At 58.2% G+C, this 12,007-nt stretch overlaps 1 long non-coding RNA gene across 1 annotated transcript; it reads left to right on the forward strand.

Moving 5' to 3' along the window:
* The first annotated feature begins 1,624 nt into the window (after positions 1-1,624).
* Positions 1,625-4,577, forward strand: LOC129145456 (uncharacterized). Its single transcript, XR_008551010.1, has 3 exons — positions 1,625-1,771; positions 2,666-2,855; positions 4,223-4,577. It is a non-coding gene; the product is annotated as an uncharacterized LOC129145456 (long non-coding RNA).
* The last annotated feature ends 7,430 nt before the right edge of the window (positions 4,578-12,007 follow it).

The raw sequence follows: 12,007 nt of genomic DNA on the forward strand, positions 1-12,007 counted from the left end.
TCTGGGCAGAGGGAGCAACCCGTGCAAAGGCCCTGGGACAGAAGGAGTGGACGTACTGGAGGACACTAGGTGAGGTTAGGATTTTGTGAGTGGAGATGAGGTCAGAGCTGGCAGAGGCCAACGTACTGAACCTTGTCCGGTTGTGGTTAGAGGTGGAGTATTTAGCACAGGGCACAGAGTCCTGTTTTGAGGCTGCTCCTGGTTGCCTCACACTTGCCTGGAGTAGCATCATCTCAGTATCCAATGGTTCAAGGCTGGCAGACGGCTGGGGTTCCAGAAGGTTGGGGTCTCCTAGGGAAGGGCATTTACAGAGGGAGTGGACCCAGCACTACTCATGGCTCCCAATTGGCAGGTGGAATTATCTGGTGACTTATTAAAAATGTAACTCATGAAGCTGTCATCTTAATGTCACTGTGTCCTGGGCCCATGGCCAAGCCTTGTGGCCAAGCCTTCAGCCTCCCCACAGCCACCCTGCTGATGTAGAAAACTGATGTCTAGAGCTCGCACACCACTCCTCTCACGAGTCACTCAGAATCTCGGATGCACAAAGAGGGCTCCAGCTATCAGGCTGTTTCGCTAGCAACAACTTTTTGCCCTTTGCCAGCTATTAATTGCTAGTCTCGCTTCAGGGCTCGGTGAAGATAGCTCCTCCAGGGAGCGCCCCCAGATACCTCTTCTGCTCTGCCAGCCAGATGAGATCCCTCTTCCTGCTGCCACAGCTGCCTGTGTGGCCCCTGTCGTAGCTTCGGCCACACCACATTGCCTGTTAGACCTGTGAGGACAGAAAAGCTGGAAGAACAGAAAGTCAGGAAGAGAGAGTAAGAAATTGGGTTGTATCTCAAGGATTCAAAGCAGGTCTCTGTGGAGCGCCGTATTTGGCTGATTTGTCTGCAAACGCCCTTCCTTTTGCTGACTGAAGCATCTGGGACTGGGGTCTGCGTCTCTCAGAGGCTCGATCTGCCCCTCTACGGCCCTGGGCTGGCCCCCCCGAGAGTGCTCACTGCTTCTGTCTCTGCGGGGAGGAACCCCCTGCCAAGGGAAGCCTCACACGCAACTGCACCTCAGGACCCCAAGACTCCTGTGGTCCCTGGGAGCGCTGACCATCCTGTCACCAGGTCACAGGTGGGGTATGGGCTGAGGCAGCAGCAACCAGGCCTCGGCGGCTGATGGGGACTTTCCAATCACCAGCACCCCAGCCCTGCCGGAGCCGCGGCTAGCCCCACAGGACAGTGGGAGGCTGGACGACTCAACTGCCTTGGGGATGGTAGGCAGAGACTGTGGCCAGGCCGAGCCCAATGGCAGAGAAGGGGAATGTGGTGACTGGGGCTCATGAGAAATGTTAGGGGGTCCCGATCACTGCAATGCTGCCCACCCACGGCCCTCGCGGTGGGTCCTGTCATTCCTCAAGGGTTGCAGATGAAATCCACGTGGGTGAAGGGGTAAGAAGCAGACCAGGCACAGTGCCCCTCCCCCGACACTGCCCATCACTGACGTGTCCCTTCTCAAAGGGCCCACGCTCCAGGCTGCCACCGAGCCCTCAGCTTCCCAGGCTGGAACCGCCTCCCTGCCCACCATTTTGTTACACTGTATTGCTTCACCCAGCCCGGGAGTCGGGTGGGGCAGGGCTTGCTGGCATTTGAGCCCAGGCCTCCTGGCCTTGGAAGTGCATCTGGAGCAAGCTCTAGCCTTTGGAGTTCAGAGTTTTTTCCAACCACCCCTGTCCAAGCCAGAGGGAGCTGCTAGTCAATCTGAATTTGCTCTGCGACCCCAGGTATTTCCTAGCCCTCTCTGGGGGACACTCATCGGGTCAGTGCCAGGTGGGGCCTCCCTTCTTGGAAGAGGACCCTGGGGACCCCACCCTCAGGCTTTGGGACAAGCTGGGACCAGCACACAGTCACCCCTGCCCCAGCCGGGGTCTCAGCCTTCATTGGACCCCCTCAGTACCTGGGCCTGGGGTGGGTGGGTGACGGCGTGGCCAGACTGCTGGAAATTTTATTCCCCCGAGGCCTTGGGGCTGGGAGTCAAGGGGCGGCTGGCAGCTCAGGAGGAGGGTGGGGGGCCCTCCTGGCCTGGGCTGGGTGGGGAATAAAGGAAACCTGTGGTTTGCGTGGCGTGAGAAGACAGCAGAGGCTTGAGGACCGGGCTGGAGTATGGAGGACAACCTGGCTCCCCCCAGTGTTGTTCCCCGAGGCAGGGGCCCATGGAGGGTCCCATTTCCCTCCAAATTGCAGAGAAACTTCCAGAAAGAGTGGGATGTTCAATCCTCAGGCTGTCAGTTCAGTGGAGGCAGGATGAAGGGGCTCCAGAGAGGTTGGGGGACTGAGCAGCCTGTGCTCTCCCACCCTGGGGACCAGTCCTGCCCTGGCCTGTAGGAGGCCTGGCCTGGCCTCCCGAGGGCCCCCAGCTGCCTCCCAGGACCGCTGGCGAGCAGCCAGGTGGTGGGGAGGGGGCGCCAGGTGTGTGGTGTGGGTGTTAGGTGAGCGATGGGCCCTGTGGGGTCACCAGCAGGCTTGGCAGAGACCCCCGGTACCCCGCCCGCCCACTGGTACTCCCTTTATCTTCCCGACTGGCCTCAGCGGAAGGCCTCAGAGGGCTCAGATTGGGAACAGACACAGAGAATACTGGAATTTGCCCCCCAAACATAGTCTTCCTTGACATTTTCCAGAGAACAGCATTTCCCCTGATCCCAGAATGTTCTGGAATGTTCCAAGAGTCCTCATTTAACATCAGAATCCACCTGCAGCCTCAAAGTGGTGGAGCCTGGATGGAAACTGAACCCTCCTTGGACCCCAAAGTTCTTGACTGCAAGAGATTTGGGGAACAGACACTAACAGCTGGGTGCTGTGTGACCTTGGGTGAGTTAAGTCGCCTCTCTGGGCCTCAGTCATCTCTTCTGCATGCAGCCGCTGCAGGCACACCGTGAGTACCCTCCCACCATGCCTGAGGGTCTCCGCACACCCTCTCTCCTCAGCGGAATTGTGGGCTGGGGCTGGAAACCCTCTCTGGGCCTCAGTTTCCCCTCGGAACCACTTTGAAGAATGCAACCTCTCCCTGCCAGCGTCATGGAGGGAGTGGGGGAAATGCAAGGTGACAGAAACCTGGCATCCCTGTGCTGCCCGCCCCCGGCCTTTCTTCACCCCAGCCCCCTGGCACGTTGGGGTCTGCCCGCCCCGGCACCCCTGCCCAGTCGGGTTCATGTGGCTTAAATTTCAGCCTGTGGTGGGTGAGGAGGCGGGGGCTGGACACGCTTCATTTTCCGATTTCTGGAAATAAAAGCTGTGGGACCATCTATTGTCGAGTGGAAAAAAGCTTGTTGCAAAACCCTGTGTGAAAAAACAACAACGGTGTTTAGGTGTGTTGCTGCCGCGCTGCTGCCCGGGTTTGCAGAACATTCCAGGGAATGCTTGGGGCCGGGGAACAAAGGGCCCTTTCTCTCACCCTGGAAAGGTTTTGTGGGTGCACATGTAGTGGTTTGAGATTTAGAAAAGCCAGGGAAGGTGTTTTGCAAGAAAGCAAATGGTTTGTAGATGTGTTGGGACAAGGAAATAATAGGGCCTCGACTCCGTCGGTTTGTTTTGGAGGATGCTTTTGCCTTTTTGAAGACACCTGTCCCTCCACTGGCAAAAGATGGAGCCAGTCAGGCCGGCGACCTGGGCACTGGGCCCGGCCCTGCAGGGAGCAAATGGAGATGCCACGTGCGGATGACGCATCCAGAATTTGGCCCTCCCACCCCGTCCCCACTGGCATTATCTGAAGGGAAGCAATTTTCCCCTCCCCAGGCTCTCAGAATGTTCCGGACGTCCTCATTTATAATTGGAACCCACCTGCAGCCACTCAGGTCCCCAGCCCAGCTGCAGCCTCTGGCCCTGGCCTCAACCTGAAGGGTAACCGTGCTGGAGGTTGACCTCGGAACATGGAGAGAGGGGATGTGAGAATTTCAGGCCGCGTCTTGCCCACCTTCTGCTCCAGCCCCTGCCACGGCTCCCACTGACCTCAGAGGCCAAGCCGGCGCCCGCACGGAGGCCCACAGGCCCTGCTGCTGCTCTCTGTGCGCCTCCTCCCGCGGCTCAGACCCGGGGCCTTTGCACATGCTGCCCCCCCTGCCCGGAACACTCCTCCCCTGGGGCCCACCTCCCTCCCTCAGAGCCCTGCTTCTCCAGCCACTTCACTTCAGCTTGCAGCCCAGCGCCCCCAACCTCTCTCCCGCTTGCTTTCCCTCCAGAGTAGCCGCAGTCGCGTCTCGCCAGCTGAGAAGTGTGTCATCCATGGGGCGATTTCGTCACTGTGCGAACATCCCAGGGGGAGGACCCGGCCTCTCGCGGCCGGGCTCCAGGGCGCAGTCCTTCGGGGCCTCTGTCATCTACGTCGTCTACGGCTGGACCCTCAGCGAGGAGGACACGCCTGCTCCCCTTTCACCAGACCCCGGGGCTGATGAGCACGCGTCACCTCCTGTCTTCCCTGTCTGCCCCCCGGGAAGTCGGCCCCATGAAGGGCCTTGGCGGGCTGGTTTGCTGTGCGCCCCACGGGCGGGCGAACTGATGCGTGAGTGATGCGTGAACAAATGAATGGGCAGCACCAAGCACTTTTCAGAACTGTCCTGTCTGTTCTCTGGCTGGCCGCTGTCTCCCCGGGGTAGTGTCAGGACCACCCCCCACCCCACCCCCCGCCCAGTCTGACCTGGTACCCGCAGGCGCGCGGTAAACTCCCTGGATAGATGAGCGCATCCTCGAGCGCACACAGAAGTGTGGCGTCTGCCTCGGAGGATTATAAACGAGGACTCTGGGGTAGGAGTGGCCCCCCTCCCCTCCCCGCCCCCCACCCTGCCAGCTCCTGGCCACGGAGTCTCCGAGGGGCCTGCAGGTAAGGTGGTCCTGACTCTGGGTGACCCGGGGTGGGCCAGGCTGCTGGGGACGAGGCGGGCGGCAGGCGCAGGCAGGCGAGGAATGCTCCGGGCCGACAGGAATGAATAAACAGGCTCCTTGGATGTCAGAGGTTGGGGGGTGGGGGATGCTTTGAACCTCATGCTTGGCTGAGGATGTTTGGACAAGGCAGGCGGCCAGGGGGTGTCATCAGGGCTAAAATTAGCCTTCGATTCCCGCTCAGTCCCTCCCTTTGGGGCCGGGAGGGAGAGCAGGGCGGCCATCGCTGAAGTGAGCGCTAACTATGTGCCAGGCTGGGTTCCTCGAATATGTCGGGCGTTCGATCTTCTCACCGACCCTGACGGCCAGCGCCCTTGTGCTGGGCCTAGTGGCAAGTGAGGAGACCAAAGCGCTTGGCTCATCTGCTCCTCCTCAGGAGCAGAGCTCGGATGCCCTGAACCCCCGTCTCACCTTCAGGCCCCCTGAAAGCCAAGGGAGGTACCAGAGACCCCACGTGGGCGCGTGGTCCTCCCTGTCCTCTCCCCAGGGCCCTCTGCTGAGTCAGTTTCAGTTCAAATTAAAATCTGTCCAATGCCAGTGGCAGATAGATGTGGCCTCAACCTCTCCTGGGTTTCTATCCCTGGCCCCCCAGGAGCCCCAGGAGGCACCTAAGGAGGGGGCACACCTGACGGGAGGCCCCGGGCATCCCTGGGGTCAGGATCCTGTGGGTGTCTATCCCGCAGCGCTCGGGCATTCATCCGGGACACGGACGGACAACCCAGGCCCGCTGTCCATCCAGGTGGGGCAGGGAGCGGCGGCTAACAACATCTGCAGTTAAGTTTGACTTCACTAAGGCCTCCCTGGTGGCGCAGGGGTTAAAGACAGCACTGTCAAGCTACTGCCAGCCTCCGCAGCATGAGTTCGATCCCTGGCCAGCCAGGGAGGTGACCCCCATGGCGCAGCAGACCTCTCCTGCCTCGCCCGCTGCTCCCCTCAGCAGTGTGCTTCAGTCAATCCGCCTGTTCTGCTCCCCACTCTGTCTCTGGTGAATCCTCTCACCCCTCCTCCTGCACCTCTGGCCTGCCCCCCAGCTCTTGTATGCATAAATAAAATAAATCTTTAAAAAATGATGTTGGACTTAGCTAGGGGTCCCAGAGAGGGCAGGGAGGCGAGAAGGAGGTTAAACAAGTCGTAGAGGAGCCGGGATGGCCTCCGGCGAGGTGACTGTGGACGCGCAGGGTGTGAGGAGCAAGCCTGGGAGGGGGCCTCCGTCTCTCCCCCTCCCCCTCTCGGTCCTGCCCACTGCGGCTCATTACTCATTTTTAATGGTGGTCTCTGGTGCCGAGCGCAGGTGGGGACGCCCAGGACCGCGGCTCCTGCAGCAGGTGGCCGCGCTAATGGGGGTGAGAGAGCAGCGCGCTGCGGCGGGGAGCTGGGCTCAGCCCACCAAGGCGCTGGCCCGGGCAGGAAGTATCCAATTTAGGGCAGGCCCTGGAGGAGACCCCCCACCCACACCGCGGCCTCTCATGCCGCGTCTGGAAACCTCGCATCTCTGGATGCCTTTACCAGGTCTCCGCCTCCCCCCGCGCCCCCCGTTCTGGCACCTTGGCAGCTCAGCCACCCTCTGGCTCCCCATGTGCCAGCCTCGGTGGCGTGTGTTACTCAGGGGAGTTTACTAAATCCTCCCAGACGTGCTGAGGAGTGGAAACGGAGGCTCAGAGCGAGAGTAGCTGGAGACCGATGGCAGAGTTGGGAAGGGAACCCAGGACCCTCCCATGTCAGAGCCTGAGTTCTGGGCCCCGGCCCTTCCTGTCTCACCTCTGAGCCTTCATCCAGGCTGTTCCTCTTGCCTGGCCACTCTTATCCTCCATTCCTGGAAATCTGCTAAGAATGCTTTGGTACCCCCTTCTCCAGGAAGCCTCCCTGGGCCCCAGACTGGGACAGGTGCCTCCTCTGGGTCCTCCTCTGCCTGTGCCACCTCATGACAGCCCTGCCTGAGTGGTAACTGCCAGGTCATATGTCTGTCCACTGCTGCTCTTCGGGCCTTGGGGGGGTGGACTGTCTCTCTTGGTCACCACTGTGTCCCCAGAGTCCAGCATAGGACCTGGAACTCAGTAGGAGGAAGTGCCTTGGAATCAGTGTCCTGGCTCCACCCCCATTTGCTTTGTGACGCCGGGGAAGTAGCAAACCCTCTCTGAGCCCTGGTTATCCCATCTATAAAATGGGGGACAAGCACATGCTTGCAAGCCTGAATTGCAAAGAAATCACACTGTAGGAGATGCTGGAAACATGCTTGGCGGCCAGAAGCAGGGATGTTTATTTAAACATTTAAGGACATTAAAGCCATAATGAACTATCACTACGCACCTCTTAGAATGGCCCACATCTGGAACCCCAAATGCTGGGGACATGTGGGGCAACAGGAACTTTCTCTCACTGCGCTTACGAATACAACGTGGACAATGTCATCTCCTTACATGAAAATTCTTGCTCTTTCGTTAGGGAAAGAGGCCTGTTCCTCAGCACCCCCTGCATCATTTCACTTGTACCCCACTTTCAGGCTCAGCTTCCAGGTGTGGTTCTCTCTCAGGGAGGGCATATTCCTGGCATCCTTGTCAGCAGGTCTAATTTCCACTTCCAAAAGCCGGTATTACCTGGCACGGCACCCTCTTGCATGCTCAGGAAATCCATGATCCATGAATTAATTTGTCACTGCTCATTTTGTCACAGCGACTAGCCGGGTGTTGTCACTCACCACTCCACCTGGTTAGACTGATCAACTCGATGACATAAATATTCTGAGACTTTTACCATTGTGCTTCTGCCTCCGTGTTTTTTTTTTTTTAATACCTTATAATTTCTCATCTAAACAGCTCAATAGTTTTTACAAAGTAACTCATTTATGAGTTGAGTTTTTTTTTTTTTTTTAGAGGCATGCTTTATTTATTTGTTTGCTGGTTTGTTTGTTTGTTTGTTTTGTTTATACATGCACTGGGTACAGTCAGAAGCGCGGGAGGGTGAGAGAATTCACCAGAGCCAGAGCGGGGAGCAGAGCAGGCAGAAGGACCGAAGTACACTGCTGAGGGGAGCAGCGGGCGGCAGGAGAGGTCTGCACGCCATGTGGGACCCTCCTCCGGTGGCCGGGGAGCAGCCGGGGATCGAACCGGCGCCGCAGAGGCCGCGGGCAGCCTCGCAACCCAGCGCTCAACCGCTGCGCCAACGGGGAGGCCCGAGTTGAGTTTTAAAGCAATAATCACATTTATTAAGCTTCATTTGTGGTCCAGATATTATGCTACATACGTCACATATTTTTATTATTTTATTAAATTCTCAAAAAGGAAAAAAAAAAAAAACCAATAAGCAAAAAGGGACCCAGCCACTGGGGAAGAAAGTTTGCCAGTTTCCTACAAAACTAACCTACCCTGATCACAGGATCCAGCAACAGCTCTGTGGCGTTTACCCAAGTCCAGCCACACACAAACTAGCAGCCTGACACAGAACTGTCCAAACTGGAATCACCAAAATGTCCTTCAGCAGGTCAACAGATAAACTGGTCCCCACAGACAAAGGAATGTTATTTGATGCTAAAAGGAAATGATCCATGAAGTCACTACAAGACATGGAGAAACACAAATGCGTATTTTATGAAGTGCAAGAAGCCAGTTGAGAAGGTTCCTACTGTATGCTTCCAACCCCGTGACATTCTGGAAAAGGTGAAACTATGGAGACAGGAAAAACTCCAGTGGTCACCAGGGATCGGGAGAATGAACACGCACAGCTCGGGGCGTCTTTCGGGCAGGGGGGCTGTTCTGTACATGCGGCAACAAGGGTGGACACAGGTCACTGTCCAGCTCACGATCCAGAGAACACACGACACTAAGACCGGCCCTGACACGCCCTACGGATGTGAGTTTATAACCGCGTCCCAACACTGGCTCACCAGCTCTGACAGTCGTGCAAACTAATGCGAGGTGTTACTGAGGGGGTGGAAGGGGGTCCGTGGGAACTCCCCACTCTCTGCTCAATTTTCCCTTAAACCTAAAACTGCTCCAAAAAGTTGATTAATTAAGAAACTTCCGGGGGCCTCCCTGGTGACACAAGGGTTAAGACACAGCCTATGAAGCAATCCGCAGCCTCTGCAGCACAAGTTCGATCCCCGGCCAGCCAGGGAGCTACTACCCCCATGACGCAGCTGACTCCTGATTCGCCCGCTGCTCCCCTCAGCAGTGTATTCAGTCAGTCTGCCTGTTCTGTTCCCCACTCTGTGTCTGGTGAATCCTCTCACCCCCACACCTCTGGCCTGTATGCATAAATAAATCCATCTTTAAAAAATAAATAAATAAATCTTTAAAAAAAAAAAAAAAAACTCCCGGGAAGGCTGTGGGCATATTCACCCACAGGTAAAGTGACATTTGTAGCAAATTCTCAATGGTACGACACTCACGCGTCACTTAATGACGGGGGCATGTCGCCGGGTGATTCTGTCATTGCGTGAACGTCGGGAGGTGTGATCACACGGTTCACGTGCACACCTGGTTCCGGAGCGGCCTGCGGACCGCTGTTGCGCGAGCGGCCTGTGGTGACTGCGCAAGGGAACGCGTGGTAGCGAGAAGCTGGGGAGAGGGAAGGGTGGTTTCACGGGGGCGACAGCTCCACCTCGGGATGAAATATTACACGGGTGTTAAAAAGCCGGAAGCACTTCTTCACAGGGAGAGATCCGAGATGTGTGACGGGGGAGCCAGACCAGGCCTGGGGAACAGCAGGGACGGTGGGGTGCCGCTCTCGTGGGGGAAGAAAACATCGGGCGAGTCTGTTTCCGCAGGGAGCGTGGCCGGAAGGAGAAACAAGAAACCAGGCTGGCAGCCTCGGGGAGGGAGTTGGGCGGAGGTGGCAGAGGAAGGCGGTGGCTGATACTTTTTCCTCAGTGTCCTTGGTATACTTAAAAGGAGGCCGCCCGAGTCTGCTTTACCTATTGTAACATTTATTTGGAAACGTGGCTGTGGGGAAAAACGAGCAAAGCACAAGTGTTACACAGACTGGAGGGGAGGAGGGGGTTCCGGGCCGGCCGCTGGTCTGCGTTGCCCTCTGCGTGGGTTGACAGCTCTCCCGCTGGCCCCCGGAGCCCTGCCCTTGCCCTGGCTCACACCTTTCCTGCTCTGGTTCAGCGCATGTTCCGAGCCCGGGGGGGTCCCTGGAGGCCCCGAGATGTGGGCTGGACTGGGGCCAGGCCTGACCGAGCCCCTCAGCGCGGAGGCTGACCACCCAGGGTTTCGGGAAGCCAGGGGAGGCTTGTGAGCGCCAATGTGGGGCTGGGGCTGAGCCAGGCCTCTCTGGCACCCCAACTCCAAGGAGGAGCAGGATCAAAAGAGGGAGACTGGAGGGGTGATACCAGAGGTCCTGGGGAGCCCATGTGCCGCTCTATGCCTCGATTTCCCCACAGGCAAAGTCACTCTCTGGCTGGGGATACCTGTGATAACCTGTATCCAGGGAACTGGGGTCTCTGCTACATTCTGAGCCCTAGATGTAAAACTAGACGGGGTTAAAGGGGGCAAAGCTGGGCTCCCCACTTGCAGCCCCCTGAAATGACCAACCTGGCATCGGGATTGAGTGGGATGACAAGGGAGGGTCTGGGTTCCCCACCAGAACCTAACAGACGCCTGGTCCACTCTCCCGTCTACTCCTTGCTTATTCCCCCACCCTATGATGAGAACCCGGGGAGCACAGTGATAGGATCATGGCCCAGGGGTCCTTCTGGAGCAGTTCTTTTGGGGGTGCGCAGGGGAGCTGGTGCTGCTCCAGGGGTCTTTGCCAGGACGAGGAGAACGCTTACCACCAGGAGGCCCCACTACAGAGGGAGCAAGTTGGGTTTCATGGTGCCCGAGTCAGCACCCACCTTAGCAGCAAGTCCTCCCCTGACCTGCTGTGTCCCCCTGGGAAATGTGGGAGGTGCGCGGGCTCACCGCGGCCCCCATGCGGTCCCGACTACAATGGAGGGAGCGCGGGCTCACCGCAGCCTCTGGGTTTTTGTAGCCTCTGTTCCCTCTGCCTGGAACACCCTTCCTTCATAGTACCCCAAGGCTGGTTTCTTCTGGTCCCCCCGACTGCCCCAGCTAAAGAGACACCCCCCTTTCACGTCACCTTTGTTTATCTCCTCAGCACATCCCGTGTAAACCCCTCTGTCACTCACTTGTTCCCTTGCCTTGCGCTGTTTCACTCTCACTCGGGGCTAGAGCTCGCCACGGCCCCAGGCCTGAGACGGTGCCTGGCACGCGTTGTGCTCAGGAAACAGGTGTTAAGTGAAGTTAGTTTTGACTGGGAAACCCTCGGGAGTGGCAGGTGTCCCTCCTCTGTGCCCCACCACTCAACTGCAGCCACATTCTATGGGGGTGGCGTGGGGCCCCACCCAGAACCGGCACTCGGGAGACGGAACTTGGCCACAGCCTTAAGGAACCTTGCTGCTGACCAGGACACACGCCGCCCTCATGCCATGGCTCTACAAACTTTTGATGTGATGGGCAGAAATCGAAGCGTACAGGGCATGTGGGGCGCCGCAGACCGGGTGGGACGCCCTTTCAATAGGACATGAGGGAGGCTCAATGAAGAGGTGACACTTGAGCTGAGGACTGAAGGAGGCGAGGCAGTTGAGCCATCTGGGGAATGAGGCCGCGGGCACAGCCTGTGCAAAGGCCCTGGGACAGGACCGCTGGAGGAAGAGCCAGGCGCCTGGGAGGCTGGAGCACAATGAGCAGGGCAGAGAGGGGAGATGTGAGAGCAAGGAGGGGCTGGGGCAGCACATGCGGGGCCTTGGGGGGGTGAGGACTCCTTAGGTTTTTACCATGAGGAAGGCATGGCCCCCAGAGGGCCATGGCAGAGGAGGGATGGGGTCTAATTCGGTGCTCAGAGGGCCCCTTTGGCTGCTACACGGACAACCTGTGGGGGACTAGGGATGGGAGCTGGGGACCAGGCAGGTTTGGACTATGCTGGTCCAGGTGGGTGATGACGGGGCCAAGCCCCGCTTGGGGCCATGGCGGGTGAGGCGGCAGAGCTGGGCAGATTCTGAAGACGGGTCTTAGCCATGTGACGTGAGGCCAGTTCCTCCTGCTGACAGCGCGAAGGCCGGCCCCACAGGGCTTCCTCAACAACCTCTC

Source organism: Talpa occidentalis, unplaced genomic scaffold (genome assembly GCF_014898055.3).
Source record: "Talpa occidentalis isolate TD23 unplaced genomic scaffold, MPIMG_talOcc4v2.1 talOcc4.12, whole genome shotgun sequence".
Lineage (NCBI taxonomy): Eukaryota > Metazoa > Chordata > Mammalia > Eulipotyphla > Talpidae > Talpa > Talpa occidentalis.